Raw genomic sequence first — 8,300 nt, 5'->3', positions numbered from 1 at the left:
AAGACCAGCGCAGGTAGGCGGCTGGTGTTGGGTATTGGAGGCAGACCGTTGGCGGTGGGCCATGGTAAACTTCGAGGACGAAGTTCAGTTTAAGTGGGGGAGAGTTGTAACACCCAAGATTTTATTAGCCAAGAAAGTAAAGGAAACCCTAAATTTAAGAGGGACTCGACGAGTCGAAGGAAGGACTCGGCGAGTCGGAGCGGGATCCGGGTCGATAAGAAAGTGACCAACTCGACGAGTCGGCTAAGTGGACTCGGCGAGTCTGGTCTGTGCGAGGAAAACCCTAAATCCGGGGCTTGGAGCCTATTTAAGCATCTTAATCTTCTTCCTAGGGCTCCTTTACAGCCTCTTACACCCAGAACGCCGCACCTTGAGCCCCCATTGTGTTCATTCAAGCTTCTAGCCATTTTTGAGTGGGTTTAAGGAAGAAGAAGGAGTGGGAATCCTTGAAGCATCAGGGAGTGGCTTTGGATCTGAAGTTTGGGAAGCATTTCAGAGCAGTGGAAGGTATCAATTCGTTTCTCTCCTCCATAATTTCCCTTGGTTATGAGTTTTGGGGCTTTTAAGCCATGTTTAAGACCAATCTTGAGCTTGAGGTCCAGATCTGAGGTTGCTACCTCAGATCCATGTTTATTTTGGTATGTAATCCCATAAAGTATCAGCCATTGGGTGGAAATTGGAGTCTCTTGGTCCTAAACCCTAGCCATGGGTGTATTTTGCCTAGATCTCACTCTCTACACGTAAAGTTTGCAACTTTACGTGGGAAATAGGCTTGGGGAGGGTAGATCTATAGTTTGGAGCTCATGCATGACTCGGAAGTCCTCTGCATGTAAGTGGATCTTAGTGGACTCGACGAGTCCTTCGAGTGGACTCGGCGAGTAGCTTGAAGATGAGGAGGAACTCGACGAGTGGGATGAACAGCTCGACGAGTCGGATGAAGATGGGAATGAACTCGGCGAGTTGGATGAACAACTCGTCGAGTTGGATGAAGTTTGTCGTGTGCTCGGCGAGTCTGTTCTTAGACTCGGCGAGTCAGGTCGAGTGGTCCCAAACTCCTTCGAGTTAAGACTCGAGTCAGCGAGTCGAGCCAGGACTCAGTGAGTTGGTCAGGACAGGAATCGGGAATCAGTAAACTCGGCGAGTCAGGGGCTGACTCGGCGAGTAGAGTCGCGAGTGGAAGGACTCTGGAATTATGAACTCGGCGAGTCAGTAGGGTGACTCGACGAGTAGGGTTGACCTGGAAGGTTGACTTGGACCAGGATGTTGACTTTGATCAGAGTTGACTTGGTTGACCTTTGGAGGTCAGTTAGACTAAGTGTTGGGTTGTTGTTGGTAGCTCGGGGAGCTAGCGGAGCAGCAGTTCGGAGTTAGCGGTCAAAGGGGTTAGCAGCGGCAGTTCGGCAATATCAGGTGAGTTTCCCTTTGTATGAATGGGTCTACGGCCACAATGCCGGCCCATGTAGTTATGAGTAGAAGACCCGGGGGTTAGCCCTAGGCACAGTATGCTAGTATGATATTTGGACGAGGTCCAATGACAGAGGGCGGGTGCCCAAGGAACGGTTTATGTGATAGTTTATACTTGTTGTCTGTGTGATACTTGTATGTGCCTGGTAGGAAGGTGAGAGAGGGCGAGGTCCCGTATCTCACCAATAGCAGAGTGTGGATGGTGTTCCATATCTCAGTAGCAGCAGAGCAGGGGCGAGGCCCAAGTTAGGAAAGGAGTGAGGGTGGGCTGGGCCCGAACCTCACTATCAGCAGGAGTATGGACGAGGTTCCATGACTCCTCAGTAGCAGAACTCGGGCGGGGCCCAGAGATAGGCGAGGCCTTAGAGCAAGAGTTGTTAGTATATGTTTAGTTTATGTAATGTTATGTGATATGTTTATGTGCTATTATATGTTAGAGGGCGAGGCCCTGTGACAGGCGAGGCCTAAGTGAAACAGATCTGTATCCGAGCGGGGCTCGAAGCCAGGCGGGGCCTGGAGCGGCGGGGCCGTTGTAGCGGGCGAGGCCCGAAGTAGAGGGCGAGGCCCAGGATAGCGGGCGTGGCCCAGTATGTGCAGTATGTGGTTTTGCATGGTATGTGGTAAGGTGGGGAACTCACTAAGCTTCGTGCTTACGGTTTTCAATTTTGTTTTCAGGTACTTCCGGTAGCGGAGGGAGGAGCTCGGGGTGATCGCATGGCACACACCATAGATTAGTCAACCTGGGAATGTTTACTCTGATAATAAACATGTGTTTTGAAAACCTATACTCAGATTATGTTTTGGAATGATGTCTTTGGTTAAAGTAATGTTTTATTAAAAAGAAATTTTTGGTCATAAATTTTGGGATGTTACAAGTTGGTATCAGAGCCTTGGTTTGAGGGATTCGGGCATACTCTCGGGTGTGCCTGAACTCAAACTGAGGGGTCGGATGAAAAGTTTTCAAAATGTGAAAAGACAGTTTTGTAAAAAGAATTTTGAAAATGAAAAACAGTTTTAGAAAAGCAAAAAGAATCCAGAAAGAAAAGAACTTTGAAAAGAGAAAAGAGGTGTGGTGCATGCAATCAACCGAGCTCAAGTAAGTACCCCAAAATACCCATACAAGTTTATGTTATGATTATCTGTTGATAGAACAGCATGCTAGAATAGGACTAAGGATCTAGGAATGATGCCTTGTGTGCCTGTTATTTGTGCTTTTGAGTTGCATGATAGTGCTGAATAGACAGTAGTAGGATAGCCTGTGTAGGTTATGCCTGAGTTTATGAGTTTGTGTTGCATGCTAGTTTAGATTCTTGCTATGTGGATATGATTGTTTGAGTATGTTGTGGTTAGATTTTCCCCTTGTCCGAATGCTGCTTGCTTTGTGCATTATGGGATTTTGAGTGATGGGAGTTAGCCATTAGGTGGATACGTCACGTCACATGTGATCAGGGTTGAATAATCTCAGAGTGCTGGATTTGGCCCTATTGCGCAGCTCTCGTTTGAGTCCAACCGTTGTAGGGACGAGTCTTTTACTTGAAGGATTATCTGAGCCTCGTCGCATGTGATGGTATCCAGGTGATGGCTAATTGGCATCACAAGGAGACCTTCAGCAGCTGAGGACTGGTTTGAGTTGAGTTAGAGGTTTCCCTAGGGTAAGCCTAGGATGAGATAGAGTTGGGAGCAATATTAGTGGATAAGGGACCTGGTGGAGTCAAAGCAATTCCTGAGGAAAGTACGGATAGATGTGGAAGGTAGTATGGGCCCGTACTACTGAAAGCAGAGGATCCGTACTTGATTCAGGAAGGGCTAAGACAAGACCGGGAACCTAGTAAGGGGTGTGTTTGGTCTCGCGTCAGTGATGAGTGTTTTGATTGTGGTTGTGGTATATTATTTTTCAGCATGGTGACATTGCGAGAGAGACCAGCGGGCGGATCAGGCGCCGGAGAGGGATCAGGATCGGGTTCAGGGACCGAGCAGCTCGAGGAGCGGATGAGAGAGTTGATATCAGCTGAGGTTACGCACAGTATTCTAGCTCAGACTCCTGTGATCTTTGGCACGGTCAAGGAGGGCATACTGGAGATCTTGGAGGAGAGGCTGGGAGCCTTCCCTACTGAGATGATGGCATTGATGGGAGCGCGTACCTTGACATTTCGAGAGTTCAGAGCCTGCGGGGCACCGGACTATCATGGGGCTAGGGACCCCATTGCTAGCAGCAGATGGTTGGCTGATGTTGCCAACGCTTTTCGTACGAGCAAGTGTCCCAAGGGGGACAAGGTTAGACTCGCCTCCTGTCTTCTGAAGGACAGAGCGAGGGATTGGTGGGAGGAGATTGGTCATGCTTTGGGGGAGATGCCGCGTTGGACGCGATGACTTGGAGCGATTTCTCGGCCAGGTTCAGGGCGGAGTTTTCGCCGATTATTGAGGTGCAGCAGCTGGCACGAGAGTTTCAGGATTTGACGCAGACTACTGAGACTGTGGCGGAGATCACCGCCAAGTTCAGGGAGAGGGCTCTTCTTGTACCGCAGTATGTAGCGGATGAGGAGATGAAGAAGGCTCGGTACCATGAGATGTTGAGGGACGACATCAGGGAGTTCGTGAGCAGGTCCAGCTGTAAGACGCTGGAAGATATGATTTCTCGGGCTAGGGAAAGGGAAATTGATTTGGAGCAGATCCGGAAGAGGAAGCCGGATGAGGTTCAGGTATCAGCAGGTTCGGGCAAAAGGCCCAAGGGATCGGATTCGAGATCGAGGGATCGTCAGGACCGCAGTCGATGCGGAAAGTGTGGCAGGGCGCACGGGGGTGCGTGCAGGAGTGGTAGCGGTGGTGAGTCTGGCTGCTTCAAGTGCGGTCGGACTGGTCATTTTAGCAGGGATTGTACTGTTACCGCCGCGCAGGGATCAGACATGATATGTTTTCATTGCAACCAGCGGGGCCACAAGAAGGCCCAGTGCCCCAGTTTGTCTTCAGCAGGACGGGTGATGGCACCCGCCCCTGCAACCTTGAGGATCGCAGATGGCCGTCAGGGCCGGGTAGAGGCACCTGCAGCAGGGAGCAGGGCTTTCCAGATGACGACTTTGGAGACGCGAGCATCGCCGGATGTTGCAGGTATGCAATTCCCATTCTCAGTTCTTTTATTTTGTGCATGATTTCATTGTTATGGTTCTGCATCATTATCGGTATAAGTGTTTTATTTTGATTGGTTGATTGTGATCGAGTTATATGCCTTTTGCATACCTTGGATAATTGTATGCGAGTTAGGGGGGGATGTGCTCTATTGAAGAAGGTTTCGAAGGATGCAGTAACTGTAGCATGCTTGGGAGGGATTTGGTTCGTTTCGTTAGTTCGGAGTGGTGCAGTGATTGTGATGGATTGGCTAAAGCCCTAGCTATGGCGGGCTTGGGTTCCTCAGTGGATGGGTTATGGAATGGTAGCAAGGATCGGGATCTCTTTGAGTATTGAGCAGCAAGGGGTAAGCAGGATCGAGTGGGGGAGAATTCTCCGGGTGTGCCCAGGGAGGAGCACACAGACCCAGAATGAGTGCGTGACCTCCAAGAGGGAAGAGAGAGGTAGTTCAGCGTTTGTTGGATTGAGGATTTCAGGGTGGGGAGTTTGAAAAACTCCACATCAGCTAGTGCGTGATATGGTAATGGTTAGTTATGGTTGCGAATTCAGATTGTGGATCGCCTGAAGGACTCGCGGGAGTCGGAATAAGGATCTTCAGAAGCTGATGTCTCGTGGGTGCCTTCGTATTAGCAGTCGGCAATGGTTGGTGATGTAAGACTACGGGTAAGCCGTAGCATTCATTGGTAGCTCCGTTAGTAGAGTTGGGGCGAGGCCCTTATCTCCTAGTGATCAGGTAGGGATCCAGATTGGGTAGTGGATGAGAATGTTAGGGAGTTGCCTGTATAGCTCTAGAGAGGTGAGACCTTGGGAGAGGCCGTTCCAGGATATAGTTGGGTGAGACCCGTGGGCGAGGCCCGTATGAGATTAGCGGTGCAGGTGAGACCTGGGAGCAGGGTTGCTCAGTAGTATGGTTGGGTGAGACCCGAGGGCGAGGCCCGTGAGTTTAGCAGCGCAGGTGGGACCTGGTCGGGATCTTAGTGTCAAGATAGGGGATCGGGGATCCCGAGTTTGTAGTGCCTGGATGGCAGGATTGTTTGAGCAGTTATAGATGGTCGAGGTTTCCTCGGTAGTCGCTGAGAGCGACCAGGGATGGTGTTGGGTTTAGCTACCGGTGGGAGCCGGTAATTCAGTCATTGATAGGTTGGTAGGGACCAGGGCGGTCGCAGTTTATCGGAAAGTCAGTCGAGGAATAGCGGAATTGCCAGTCGGTGGCAGTGCGAGTATGCAGCGTATGGTGGAGTTCAGTTGGCTGAGTCGAGGGGTGCTCGACACCAAGTGTTGGCAGGAAGGAGTGTCAGTGAGTGCTGACAGCGGTGACCCGTTCTGGGAATAGCAGGGGGGTGATGGAGTCAGTGAAGGATAGGACCTTCACAGTGTCAAAGGAAAAGTTGGTTATGAGGCTATGCCTTGGGAATGCAAGAGAGTTGCGCAAGGAAAGAAGTGGAGAACCTCTGCGGATTCAGTGCAGTATTGGTGGAAGACCAGCGCAGGTAGGCGGCTGGTGTTGGGTATTGGAGGCAGACCGTTGGCGGTGGGCCATGGTAAACTTCGAGGACGAAGTTCAGTTTAAGTGGGGGAGAGTTGTAACACCCAAGATTTTATTAGCCAAGAAAGTAAAGGAAACCCTAAATTTAAGAGGGACTCGACGAGTCGAAGGAAGGACTCGGCGAGTCGGAGCGGGATCCGGGTCGATAAGAAAGTGACCAACTCGACGAGTCGGCTAAGTGGACTCGGCGAGTCTGGTCTGTGCGAGGAAAACCCTAAATCCGGGGCTTGGAGCCTATTTAAGCATCTTAATCTTCTTCCTAGGGCTCCTTTACAGCCTCTTACACCCAGAACGCCGCACCTTGAGCCCCCATTGTGTTCATTCAAGCTTCTAGCCATTTTTGAGTGGGTTTAAGGAAGAAGAAGGAGTGGGAATCCTTGAAGCATCAGGGAGTGGCTTTGGATCTGAAGTTTGGGAAGCATTTCAGAGCAGTGGAAGGTATCAATTCGTTTCTCTCCTCCATAATTTCCCTTGGTTATGAGTTTTGGGGCTTTTAAGCCATGTTTAAGACCAATCTTGAGCTTGAGGTCCAGATCTGAGGTTGCTACCTCAGATCCATGTTTATTTTGGTATGTAATCCCATAAAGTATCAGCCATTGGGTGGAAATTGGAGTCTCTTGGTCCTAAACCCTAGCCATGGGTGTATTTTGCCTAGATCTCACTCTCTACACGTAAAGTTTGCAACTTTACGTGGGAAATAGGCTTGGGGAGGGTAGATCTATAGTTTGGAGCTCATGCATGACTCGGAAGTCCTCTGCATGTAAGTGGATCTTAGTGGACTCGACGAGTCCTTCGAGTGGACTCGGCGAGTAGCTTGAAGATGAGGAGGAACTCGACGAGTGGGATGAACAGCTCGACGAGTCGGATGAAGATGGGAATGAACTCGGCGAGTTGGATGAACAACTCGTCGAGTTGGATGAAGTTTGTCGTGTGCTCGGCGAGTCTGTTCTTAGACTCGGCGAGTCAGGTCGAGTGGTCCCAAACTCCTTCGAGTTAAGACTCGAGTCAGCGAGTCGAGCCAGGACTCAGTGAGTTGGTCAGGACAGGAATCGGGAATCAGTAAACTCGGCGAGTCAGGGGCTGACTCGGCGAGTAGAGTCGCGAGTGGAAGGACTCTGGAATTATGAACTCGGCGAGTCAGTAGGGTGACTCGACGAGTAGGGTTGACCTGGAAGGTTGACTTGGACCAGGATGTTGACTTTGATCAGAGTTGACTTGGTTGACCTTTGGAGGTCAGTTAGACTAAGTGTTGGGTTGTTGTTGGTAGCTCGGGGAGCTAGCGGAGCAGCAGTTCGGAGTTAGCGGTCAAAGGGGTTAGCAGCGGCAGTTCGGCAATATCAGGTGAGTTTCCCTTTGTATGAATGGGTCTACGGCCACAATGCCGGCCCATGTAGTTATGAGTAGAAGACCCGGGGGTTAGCCCTAGGCACAGTATGCTAGTATGATATTTGGACGAGGTCCAATGACAGAGGGCGGGTGCCCAAGGAACGGTTTATGTGATAGTTTATACTTGTTGTCTGTGTGATACTTGTATGTGCCTGGTAGGAAGGTGAGAGAGGGCGAGGTCCCGTATCTCACCAATAGCAGAGTGTGGATGGTGTTCCATATCTCAGTAGCAGCAGAGCAGGGGCGAGGCCCAAGTTAGGAAAGGAGTGAGGGTGGGCTGGGCCCGAACCTCACTATCAGCAGGAGTATGGACGAGGTTCCATGACTCCTCAGTAGCAGAACTCGGGCGGGGCCCAGAGATAGGCGAGGCCTTAGAGCAAGAGTTGTTAGTATATGTTTAGTTTATGTAATGTTATGTGATATGTTTATGTGCTATTATATGTTAGAGGGCGAGGCCCTGTGACAGGCGAGGCCTAAGTGAAACAGATCTGTATCCGAGCGGGGCTCGAAGCCAGGCGGGGCCTGGAGCGGCGGGGCCGTTGTAGCGGGCGAGGCCCGAAGTAGAGGGCGAGGCCCAGGATAGCGGGCGTGGCCCAGTATGTGCAGTATGTGGTTTTGCATGGTATGTGGTAAGGTGGGGAACTCACTAAGCTTCGTGCTTACGGTTTTCAGTTTTGTTTTCAGGTACTTCCGGTAGCGGAGGGAGGAGCTCGGGGTGATCGCATGGCACACACCATAGATTAGTCAACCTGGGAATGTTTACTCTGATAATAAACATGTG

This window comes from Lactuca sativa, chromosome 7 (genome assembly GCF_002870075.4).
Source record: "Lactuca sativa cultivar Salinas chromosome 7, Lsat_Salinas_v11, whole genome shotgun sequence".
NCBI classification, from domain to species: domain Eukaryota; kingdom Viridiplantae; phylum Streptophyta; class Magnoliopsida; order Asterales; family Asteraceae; genus Lactuca; species Lactuca sativa.
The sequence above is the reverse complement of the archived record's forward strand: the minus strand, read 5'-3'. Positions refer to the sequence as shown.